This window comes from Plecotus auritus (genome assembly GCF_963455305.1).
Source record: "Plecotus auritus genome assembly, chromosome: 7".
NCBI classification, from domain to species: Eukaryota; Metazoa; Chordata; class Mammalia; order Chiroptera; family Vespertilionidae; genus Plecotus; species Plecotus auritus.
Genome location: NC_137774.1, coordinates 3,107,173 through 3,119,339, shown reverse-complemented (window position 1 = coordinate 3,119,339; position 12,167 = coordinate 3,107,173). Strand labels below are relative to the sequence as shown.

The 12,167-nt window shown below is 57.7% G+C and overlaps 1 protein-coding gene across 1 annotated transcript in view; it reads left to right on the top strand.

Annotated features, from left to right (window-relative positions):
- Positions 1–12,167, top strand: part of SPHK1 (sphingosine kinase 1) — a 54,041-nt gene that overhangs the window by 29,817 nt on the left and 12,057 nt on the right. The window lies entirely within an intron of this gene.

Sequence of the window (12,167 nt, the reverse complement as noted above, 5' to 3'; positions counted from 1 at the left end):
GCCTGGCAGGGGGCATAGCCTCAGGTCCCCTGGCCCGGCACCAGGATGGGGTGTATGGCCTGAGGTCCCCCAGATGGGACAGGGGCGTGCCTTGAGGTCCCCCATCAAGCCCCTCCAGGTGTGGGACATGGCCTGAGATCCCCTGTCAAGCCCCACTGGCAGGGAGGGGTGCAGCCCCAGGTCCCCCATCAAGCCTCGCTGGGCAGGGGGAGCGGCCTGAGTTCCCCCAGCACTGGGGGTGCACCTTGAGGTCCCCTGTCAAGCCCCACCTGGTGGAGGGCATGGCCTGAGGTCCCCCGGCCTGGCTCTGGGGTGGGGGGAGCAGCCTGAGGTCCCCTGTCAAGCCCCGTCTGGTAAGGGGCGTAGCCTGAGGTTCCCCAGCCTGGCGCTGGGGGGTGGGAACAGCCTGAGGTCCCCTAGCGCAGCACCAGGATGGGAAGCACACCTTGAGGTCCCCCATCAAGCCCCGCCGGGCAGAGGGCATGGCCTCAGGTCCCCTGGCCTGAAGCCAGGGCAGGGGGTGTGGCCTGAGGTCCCCCGTCAAGCCCTGCTGGGTGGGGGTTGCAGCCTGAGGTCCCCTGTCAAGCCCTGCCTGATGGGGGGCACAGCCTGAGGTCCTCCGGCCTGATGCCAGGGCGGGGGAGGGGGCACAGCCTGAGGTCCCCTTTCAAGCCCCAAGGGGACGGGGGAGGGCGTAGCTTCAGGTCCCTGCTGATTGATCCTTAAGGCTCCTTATGGGAACTTGGCCTCAGCTGTGGGTGCAGCCATCTTTGTGACGGAGTGATGGTCAATTAGCATATTCCCTCTTTATTAGAGAAGATTTGCCCCAGCTGGTGTAGCTCAGTGGTTGAGCATCAACCTATGAAAACAGTTTGACTAGGAGAAAACCAGGAGAAAACAGTTTGATTCCCGGTCAGGGCATATGGCCGAGTTACGGGCTTGATCTCTGGTAGGGGCTGTGCAGCAGGCAGCCGATCAATGGTTCTCTCTCATCATTGATGTTTCTCCTGGGTCTCATCATTGATGTGATCCAGGAGGTCACAGTTTGATTCCCCGACAGGGCACATGCCTGGATTGCTGTCTCATCCCCAGTAGGGGGCGTGCGGGAGGCAGCCCATCGATGAGCCACTCTCACATTGATGTTTCTCTCTCTCTCTCTCTCTCTCTCTCTTCCTCTCTAAAAAATTATTCCCAAGCATGTACCCTGACCGGGATCAAACCAGCAACTGAGCCTGAGTGAGCCACTCCGGCCAAAGGCGCATCTTAGCTATTTTCTTTCTTTTTTTTTTTTTTTATAGAAATTTTTTATTTTTTAAAAAATATATTTTATTGATTTTTTTACAGAAAGGAAGGGAGAGGGATAGAAAGCTAGAAACATCGATGAGAGAGAAACATCGATCAGCTGCCTCCTGCACACCTCCCACTGGGGATGTGCCCGCAACCAAGGTACATGCCCTTGACCGGAATCAAACCCGGGACCCTTCAGTCCGCAGGCCGATGCTCTATCCACTGAGCCACACCGGTTTCGGCTACATCTTAGCTATTTTCAATCTGCTTGTGACTGTCCAGTGTCTTTCCCCCCTTCGTTCTCCACCGCTTGCCGTGTGTCTGCATCACGTTGGTTCTGTTTCTCTGGAGAGCCCTGCCCCAGACAGGGTCTGCAGTGAGGAGGAAGGGCCTTTGCTCATCTTGCAAAGGGCGTCCTTTTCCAAGTTTGAAGGGAGACTTCACTTGACCAGATCCAGCGTTTGTTGTTTGTTTTGAATGTTTCTCTACAGACCAGGCTGGCCCTTGAGACTCCGGGCCTGCTGGGCATTTCCTGCAAAGACAAAGACGGCTCTGCCCCGCACACGGCGACATCTCTTCCCGATTCCACCCACTTTCAGTTTTCACGCAAGGATCCTGTTGTTGACGGGGGGCTGCAGGTTCAGCAGGAGTTGTGGACATCTGATCGGCACAGTTTCCGAGAAGATGGGGGGGGCGGCGGGGGGGCAGCGGTTCAGGCCTGGCGTGAGGGATCGCCCGGGAGAGGACAGTACGAGACAAAGAGGCCTGTGTCCGGGGTCGCTCAGGCCCGTTCTGAGAGCTGAACGATGTGGAGGCCAAGGTCGGTCCTTGCAACAACGAACACTCCAGGCAATGCGTCAGGAGGTCGGCCTCCGCCTTGCGCTCCTCCAGCTTGAACTTGGGGAAAATACGGGGGCCTGTCTCTGTTTTCCTTCTCGGAACAGGCCTCCGCCAGCTGGGACGGCATGTCTTTATTTCTAAAAATAATACCAACTTGGATCTCTAAGCGGATTCTCTCTGTAGGACACCAGGAGCCACGCTGGGGTGAGAGCAAGATCCTGGCCCGGCGGAGCCAAGCGCGCCGGGAGTGACCCTGGCCAGCTGGAGCAAGGACAGTGGTAGACAGCATCTGCTGCGGTGGCCGCTGGGAAAATCTGAGACGGCGTCGCACCGTACAGTCCTCCGCGGGCCATCAGCGCACCGATCCCGGGGCTTTCGGGGACTCTCGGGAGAGGTGTCCCAGGGAGTCACAGTACGCGTACATTTTGAAGACGCTGGCTCACGGAGAAGCCTTCTAGTGCCTTCTAGAGCTTCTGCAGAATCGCCAGCCGAGTAAGAGATGGTCCCCGCCTCGGCAGAGATACAGCAGCACTCGCAAGACGGGGTCAAGGGGGAAGAGGTGGGGGGAGGACACAGGCCAGCAGGCCAGCGCCGGATGGGGCTGAGAAGGGAGGGGGTGGACGGTAAGGACGCAGGTTGTGAGAAATCAAGGACCAAATGATGGAGGAAGCCCTAACCGGTTTGGCTCAGTGGATAGAGCAGCCATGGGCAAACTACGGCCCGCGGGCCGGATCCGGCCCATTCAGCTGTTCTATCCGGCCCGCGGAGCCGAAAGAGCGGAGGGTTCTCTTGCTCTCCCCTCCGCTCCTTTACTTTGAATTTATATTAGTTCACACAAACACTCCATCCATGCTTTTGTTCCGGCCCTCCGGTCCAGTTTAAGAACCCATTGTGGCCCTCGAGTCAAAAAGTTTGCCCACCCCTGGGATAGAGCGTCAGCCTGGGGACCCAAGGGTCCCAGGTTCGATTCCGGTCAAGGGCATGTACCATGGTTGCGGGCACATCCCCAGTAGGGAGTGTGCAGGAGGCAGCTGACAGATGTTTCTCTCCCATTGATATTTCTAACTCTCTATCCCTCTCCCTTCCTCTCTGTAAAAAATCAATAAAATATATTTTAAAAAAATAATAATAATGGAGGAAGTCGCAAGGTTCCTGGCAAATTTGTCAGGTTCAGGGGGACCCAAGCTCTATAACGGCGAAAACCCTCGAACAGCTCCGGTGGCCGACAGCAGCGATGTCCATCCAGAACCTGCAACGCTAATGCGTCAGGGACGTGCCCAGAGCTGCAGGGCGCGTGGATGCGAGTGTGTCTCCGGGGCCTCCTCTTACCAGCTGCGTGTGTGTGCCCTGGCCTCCGTGTTCGCCCCCGCAGGGCGAGGGTAATAGTAACTGCTCGCTGGAAGGGCTTTGTGAGGAGTTAACACATGCCAAGCAGTTAGAAGAGGATGAGCTATTCGGTGAGAGGAGATGGGAAACGTTCATCCTCACTTACTAGTCGGGGCGATCAGGAAAACAATCCACACTGATTGGGACACCTTACTATTGAGAATGGGCAATGGTTATTTTAGGACAGAAATGACAGGAAGCCAAAACCGGTTTGGCTTAGTGGATAGAGCGCCGGCCTGCGGACTGAAGGGTCCCGGGTTCGATTCCGGTCAAGGGCATGTACCTTGGTTGCGGGCACATCCCCAGTGGGGGGTGTGCAGGAGGCAGCTGATCGATGTTTCTCTCTCATCGATGTTTCTAGCTCTCTATCCCTCTCCCTTCCTCTCTGTAAAATACCAATAAAATATATTTTTTTAAAAAAAGGAAATGACAGGAAGCAGCCACGGGGGGCGGGGGAGTGAGGGGGGGAGAGAGTAGCTGCAGGACACAACTCCCCCACCTCCGTGGCTGGGGAGCAAGGGGAGAGGTTGGGTTCCGGGATCCCAGAACCTGGAGGAGCCCGTGGAGCTGGGACTCGGATCTGAGGAGGGGGCGGTGCCCAGCTGGTGCTGGGATGCCTGAGAGGCACAGGGAGGCTGGTTCGGGGAGGGCGGGACCCTGGAAACCGGGGGCCTGAGTTACTGTGGAGGTCTGGACCCCGATAAGGGACTGGATACTGGGTTTGAGGAATGGGTACCAGGATGGCCTTCTGTGCCCTGGCATGAAGGTCTGGGCCCCGGATGTAGGTCTGATGCTCGGATGGAACTCTGGGTCCTGGGACGGAGGTCCAGCCCCTGACCCGGACCTCCAACAGGGGCCCAGAACGCCCTCCAGGGCCCAGACCTCCGTCCCAGGACCCAGACCTCCATCTGGGGCTCAGACCTACATCTGGGTCCCAGACTTTCATGCCAGGGCCCAGAAGGCCATCCCAGGGCCCTGACCTCAAACACAGAAGCCAGTGTTGTATCAGGGGCCGGATCACCATCCGTAGTCCAGAGCACCATTCCATAACCCAGAGGTCCTGCCCCTAACCAGACCTCCTCCCAGGACCCAGAACTCCTTCTGGGGCCCGAACTGCCCTCCCAAGACCCAGACCTCCATCCGGGGCTCAGACCTACATCCGGGTCCCTGACAGTCATGCCGGGGGGCCAGACCTCTAGCTCAGTATCCAGTCCTTTATCGGGGTCCAGGCCCACAGTAGTCCAGACCACCATTCCAAGACCCAGAGGTCCAGCCCCAGACCCAGACCTCCACCCGGCGCCCAGCCCACCCTCCACTGCTCAGACCTCTGACCCAGGACCCAGACCTCCATCCGACACTCAGACCTCCATCCGGGTCCCAGACCTTCATGCCAGGGCACAGAGGCCATCCCGGGGCCCAGGCCTCGAACCCAGTATCCAGTCCTTTATCGGGGTCCGGACTTCCAGGGCGGTCCAGACCACCATTCCAAGACCCAGAGGCTGCCAACTCGATTCCTCACCAAGGGCACATGCCCGGGTTTCGGGCTCCATCCCCAGGAGGGGCGTGCAGGGTGAGCTGATGGCTGTTGTGCCGGGGCCTGAAGACGTATTAGGAGCCTGCTCTTCAGAGACAAAGCAATTTCCTTACAGGTGAGGCAGGTCCCTAAAACGGTCCAATTCTTTCCTGTTTAGATATATTTTTATTGATTTCAGAGAGGAAGGGAGAGGGAGAGAGAGAGAGAAATATCAGCCTCCTGCATGCCCCACACTGGGGATGCAGCCCGCAAGCTGGGCACGTGCCCTGACCGGGAATCGCATCGTGACCTCCTGGTTCATAGGTCGACGCTCCACCACTGAGCCGCGCCGGCCAGGTAAATGTCCAGTTCTTACTTCCTGGGCTAAGTAAGTGCATCTCCAAAGGTGGCTGTCTTCAGTTGCTCCCCCGCCCCCAAGCCTTCTGCCACCCCTCCCCTGAAACCCATGGGGTCAGGGGCTGGACCTCCATCCCAATACCTAGGCAGGGGTCCTCAAACTACAGCCTGCGGGCCACGTGCAGCCCGCCGAGGACGTTTATCCGGCCCGCCGGGTGCCGCTGCCTGTCCTGCTTAGCAGCCGACGCGTCCCGGGCCCGCAGTGCGCATAGAAATTTGTTCATAGTTGTTTTTTTTTAAACTATAGTCCGGCCCTCCTACGGTCTGAGGGACAGGGAACTGGTCCCCTGTTTAAAAAGTTTGAGGACCCCTGACCTAGCGTTCCATCCGGGCATCAGACCTACATGTGGGGCCCAGACCTTCATGAGGGGTGAGTCGGTTAAGTCTCTATCCGTGAAGACGCTACAGCGGCTTGTTAAACAGTGGGATGTGGCAGAAATGACAGCAGTGACGTCCCGCGCCACCTCCCGCCTGGGTCTCCTGGAATGATGCTCACAGGACATTCCCTCTTGGAACCCCACGCTGCTCTGTCACTGGGAGAGGCCACCTGCAGGTGACAGCCCCAGCTGGACTCGGAGCTGACAGCCTGCCTCCACTGTCACCACGTGAGGGACCCCCCTCCAGTGTTCAGCCCCGTCCACACTGCGACCACGTGGGACTGCCAGGGAGAACCGCCCCTCCGAGGCCACTCAACCCACCAAGGACCTAATGCCTGAGTCTTCAAGCCACTAAGTTCCAGGGTAATTTATCCGCTTAAACAGGGAAGTGGAACGCTCCCCGCGGGAGTCGGTGCTTTCAGTAACATATGCTCCTTTCTGGGGTGAAAAATTAATTGTCTTCCCAGTGACTGTCAGGAAGTGTCTGCACGCGTGGGCTACCAGGGCTGGTGAGAGGCACAGACAAACTCCCTCAAAGCCACGGTCCAGCTCACACACAGGACCAACCCCCCGCCAGGTGTTTTGGCCCCGTGCTCCCCTCCCACCCGCCCATTTCTCCTTTTATTCTTTTTTTAAATATATTTTTGTTGATTTCAGAGAGGGAGGGAGAGATAGAAACATCAACGATGAGCGAGAATCGTTGATCGGCTGCCTCCTGCACGCCCCACACTGGGGATCAAGCCCACAACCCAGGCATGTGCCCTGACGGGGAATTGAACTGTGACCTCCTGCCCATTTCTTATTCTTTTTTTTTTTTTTAATGTATTTTATTGATTTTTCACAGAGAGGAAAGGAGAGGGATAGAGAGTCAGAAACATCGATGAGAGAGAAGCATCGATCAGCTGCCTCCTGCTGGGGATGTGCCCGCAACCAAGGTACATGCCCTGGACCGGAATCGAACCTGGGACCCTTCAGTCCGCAGGCCGATGCTCTATCCACTGAGCCAAACCAGCTAGGGCCATTTCTTATTCTTTCCATCCTCGTCTCCCCGACACTCCTCTCCCATTTCTCCATACACGTCTCCCCGCTATTTCCACACTACCACCACAGAAACAGCGTCAGCCTGTCAGAAATCGGACCTCCGTGGGAAAACGCGGTGTGGCCCAGTGGCGAGGAAAGTTCACGGCTAACCCTGAGGCTCGCCAGCAGGGCGAGGTGTCCAAGTCCTCACCGTGGGGCGATCCCTGCATCGTCCGCTTGCACGCCAGGGAAAACAGCCTCCTGCCAGTGAATACCAATTAGATAGATGTTCAGGAAAAGCATTTCCAAAATTGTATTAGCACTCCACAGGGAAGAGGAGTTCATTGACCTTGGGAAGTCCTGAGGGGGCCCGCGTTGGCACCCCCTAGCGGGAGTGCCTGGAATAACTGGGGAGACCCCCCCTTGTCCGGGACCTGTCACCGTGCATTCCCACATTCCCATGCGGGTGCCTGGAGGGGTGTGGGGAGAGCCGGGGCAGTCTGCCTCATCTCCGCACGGGGCCCCATTCCTTCCCAGCCGTGCGCTGCTCACTGTGACCACGACAACGCGTCATGCCCCCCAAGAGGGAGCTTTCTGCGGCGCTTACCGAAACCGCCGCGTCCTCCCGGCTGGCGTGGAGAACGGCCTTCAGGTCCTCCCTTTCCGCTGTCAGTTGTTCCCAAATGTGTCCACACGTTAACATCGCTGGGGACCTGGGGAAGTTCCGAAGCCCCGGCCACGCTCCAGACCGGCTCAGTCCCAGTCTCTGAGGGTGGGGCCCAGGCACCCGCAGCGTTGAAGCTCCCAGGGGGTTGGGATGTGCTTCCCTGTGTGGGAGTCTCAGTGCTGAGTGAGCTGGTCCTAGATTAGCTCATCCTGTGGCTATGGCCTGTTGCTGCTTCCCCCTCCTCCTCCTCCTCCTCCTCCTCCTCCTCCTCCTCCTCCTCTTCCTCCTCCTCCTCCTCCTCCTCCTCCTCCTCCTCTTCCTCCTCCTCCTCCATCTCCTCCTCCTCCTCCTCTTCCTCCTTCTCCTCCTCTTCCTCCTCCTCCTCCTCCTCTTCCTCCTCCTCCTCCTCCTCCTCCTCTTCCTCCTCCTCCTCCTCTTCCTCCTCCTCCTCCTCCTCTTCCTCCTCCTCCCCCTCTTCCTCCTCCTCCTCCTCCTCCTCCTCCTCCTCCTCTTCCTCCTTCTCCTCCTCTTCCTCCTCCTCCTCCTCCTCCTCCTCCTCCATTTCCTCCTCCTCCTCCTCCTCCTCCTCCATTTCCTCCTCCTCCTCCTCCTCCTCCTCCATTTCCTCCTCCTTCTCCTCTTCCTCCTCCTCCTCTTCCTCCTCCTCCTCTTCCTCCTCCTCCTCCTCCTCCTCCTCCTCCTCCTCCTCTTCCTCCTCCTCCTCCTCCTCCTCCTCCTCCTCCTCCTCCATTTCCTCCTCCTCCTCCTCCTCCTCCTCCTCCTCCTCCTCCTCCTCCATTTCCTCCTCCTCCTCCTCCTCCTCCTCCTCCTCCATTTCCTCCTCCTTCTCCTCTTCCTCCTCCTTCTCCTCCTCCTCCTCCTCCTCCTCCTCCTCCTCTTCCTCCTCCTCCTCTTCCTCCTCCTCCTCTGCCCCCCCCCGCCCCCGCCCGAGAGACCTGCTTTCCCTTAGGAACACCCCAGGGCCAAACCTGTAATAGGCAGCTGGACAGACAGGAGCAGAGCAAGGAAGATGGGCCAGATACAGAGGTCACCGGGGCGGAAAGGCCCAGGTGTCCGGCAAGCGGCAAACCTGTGAAAACGAGGCCTCCGCCCCCAGCGTGCCCTGGTCATGCGGTCAAGAGGCGCTGCCCTTGCCTCCCTAAAGACAGCACCCAGGCCGCAGCGGTATTTCAGCTCCAGGCCCAGGAAAGCAGCAAAACCAGACCAGGGCCCCGTGGCTGCCTCAGGCCCGGCTGCAATGACTCAGGACCGCCTGCCCTGGCGCCGACCGCTCCGTGGAGACCGTGACCCTGAAGGAGCACACCTGGAACGCTGATGCATATTCCGTTGAGAACTTCCCCCGACACCTCCCCTAAGATTTCCACCTGCAAGAGAGAGAAATAGCGCCCTGGCCGGTGTGGCTCAGTGGATAGAGCGTCGGCCTGCGGACTCGAGGGTCCTGGGTTCGATTCCGGTCAAGGGCATGTACCTTGGTTGCGGGCACATCCCCAGTGGGGGGTGTGCAGGAGGCATCTGATTGGTGTTTCTCTCTCATCGATGTTTCTAACTCTCTCTCCCTCTCCCTTCCTCTCTGTAAAAAGTCAATAAAAGATATTTAAAAAAAAAAAAGAGAGAGAGAGAGAAATAGCCTCAACCGAAAGGACCCAGCGGGAGCTCCCCCCGAGGGGAGCAAGCCTGTCATCTCCCCCCCCCCCGCCCCCGCACAGGCCCCATCTCCCAAGCTCTGAGGGTTCCCAGAGACTGCAGCAAGGGGAGCAGTGGGCAGCAGAGGCTTGTCCCAGGCTCACCCCTGACGCTGTCGCCTCGGCCCCCTTGCCTCCGGCTTCCCAGTGAGCCAGAGCCACCCGCCTGGGCCCTCCGCTGTCACCTCTACGCTGAGCCCCTCCGGTCTCCCGTCCTGGATTCCTTGCTGCGGCCAGGAAGTTCTCGCTGCACCTGACTCCTGACTGAACCGATGGGGAACAAACCCACTTAGAAGCCGCTTAGCACTTACTGTGTCGGAGCCATTGGGTGGAGTCCTCACAGGTTTAAAAAAAGGCCCGATTTTTAAAAATCCCCATCGCTAGCCCAACGGGTGTGGCTCAGTGGTTGAGCAGGAGGTCACGTGTGATTCCTGGTCGAGGCACGTGCCCGCGTGGCGAACGGAGCTGCGATGAACACAGGCCTTGGTGTGCACCACGCGTTTCCCTTTCTCTGGGTATATTTCTTTTTTTCTTTTTTTTTAAAATATATTTTATTGATTTTTTACAGAGAGGAAGGGAGAGGGATAGAGAGTTAGAAACATCGATCAGCTGCCTCCTGTACACTCCCTACCGGGGATGTGCCCGCAACCAACGTACATGCCCTTGACCGGAATCGAACCCGGGACCCTTGAGTCCGCAGGCCGACGCTCTATCCACTGAGCCAAACCGGTCAGGGCATCGGGGTGTATTTCTAGGAGTGGAATTCCTGGGCAACGTGGCCATTCCGTGTTTAACTTTTTAAGGGGCCTTGAGCCTCTGTTTTGTGTTGTTGTTGTTTTAAATGTATTTGTATTGGTCTCAGAGAGGAAGGGAGAGGGGGAGAGAGAGAGGGAGAGAGAGAGAGAGAGAGAGAGGGAGAGAGAAACGTCAATGATGAGTGAGAATCATTGATCGGCTGCCTTCTGCACACCCCCCTATTGGGGAGCAAACCCCCAACCCGGGCGTGTGCCCTGACCAGGAATCGAACCGTGACCTCCTGGTTCATAGGTTGATGCTCAACCACTGAGCCATACGGGCCGGGCAAGTCTCTCTGTTTTTATTTTATTTTTAAAAAAATATATTTTATTGATTTTTTACAGAGAGGAAGGGAGAGGGAGAGAGAGTTAGAAACATCGATCAGCTGCCTCCTGCACACCCCCTACTGGGGATGTGCCCGCAACCAAGGTACATGCCCTTCACCGGAATCGAACCTGGGACCCTTCAGTCCACAGGCCGACGCTCTATCCACTGAGCCACACCGGCTGGGCGAGTCTCTCTGTTTTTAAAAGATGTTTTTCTCTAGGGCTGATGGGTCATCCCAGCTATTTTCCACATCTCTCGGGACCAGTTCTTCACGGCTGACCTGCTGGTCTGTTGAGTACTCACAACCTGCCGATCTTGGTTTGGAATTAGAATTAGGCTCCTGCTGTTCCCCTCTGGGTCCCCAGGGTTTCAGAAGCGCCTGAGACCTCACATGGCCCTTGGCGTCCTGGGGTTCCCTATGGCTTCTGGCTGCCACTCAGCCTTTCCCCAGCCAGCGTGGCTCCCGTCGGGCACCGCTAAGGACTGCAAATTGGGGTAACCGAACTCCGGGTGCCTCTCCCCTTAGGAACCGCACGAGCCTGCCAGGAGATGGAGGCGCCAGGTCTGATGCCACCCTCACCACGATGTGCGGTCCCTGTCTTCCGCCTGACGTGCTCAGAGGTCTCAGTCTGAGAAGCGAGCAGTGGCAGACACTAGACCCACGGCAACTGGAACTCGGCCTGAGATGGTAGGGTCTTTGTGCTGGTTTGCCAAGACCCAGTTCCGAGGCTGTGCATTTTCCCAGGCCTGGCCCGTCAGGAAGCAATGCCCCTCCCTCCGGGACCATCAGCCAGCAGGCGGCTGCGGCGAGGTGGAGACCAGGTCCTTCCTGGGTTCTCTGAGGCTCAGCGAACCTGGCATCCGATGCCCTCCCTCCCCGGGGCCCGGGCTCAGCCACGTCTGCAGAGGGATGCGTCTGCCAGAGGGATGTGGTGGGGGAGGCCGGACCACAGGCATTTCCCAGGACAGTGGTCGGCAAACTCATTCGTCAGCAGAGCCAAATAGCAACAGGACAACGATGGAGATTTCTTTAGAGAGCCACATTTTTTAAACTTAAACTTCTTCCAACGCCACTTCTTCAAAATAGACTCGCCCAGGCCGTGGTATTTTGTGGAAGAGCCACACTCAAGGGGCCAAAGAGCCGCATGTGGCTCGCGAGCCGCAGTTTGCCGACCACTGTCCCAGGACTTCTGTGCAGAAGCGTGCTGACTGGATCCCAAGAAGGAGACAAAGAGAGCTGTTCTCCGGCCACACCTAAAGGCTCCTCCCCGGTCCTGGCTGGTGTGGCTCAGTGGATAGAGCGTCGGCCTGTGGACGGAAGGGTCCCAGGTTCGATTCCGGCCGAGGACACATGCCTGGGTTGCGGGCTCCATCCCCGGTAGGGGGCGAGCAGGAGGCAGCCGATCCATGATTCTCTCTCATCATGGATGTTTCTCTCTCTCTCCCTCTCCCTTCCTCTCTGAAATCAATAAAAATATATTTTAAAAAATGTCCTCCCCACTCAGGAGCCGTCTCCAAACCTGCTTCACTTTTTGGTTTGTTTTTAGCAAAATTATTTCACTAGCAAATGCGTCTGTGAGTTTTTTTTGTTTTTTTAAAATATATTTTATTGATTTTTTACAGAGAGGAAGGGAGAGGGATAGAGAGCTAGAAACATCGATGAGAGAGAAACATCGATCAGCTGCCTCCTGCACACCTCCCACTGGGGATGTGCCCGCAACCAAGGTACATGCCCTTGACCGGAATCGAACCTGGGACCCTTCAGTCCGCAGGCCGACGCTCTATTCACGGAGCCACACCGGTCAGGGCGCGTCTGTGAGTTTTGACAGGTAATC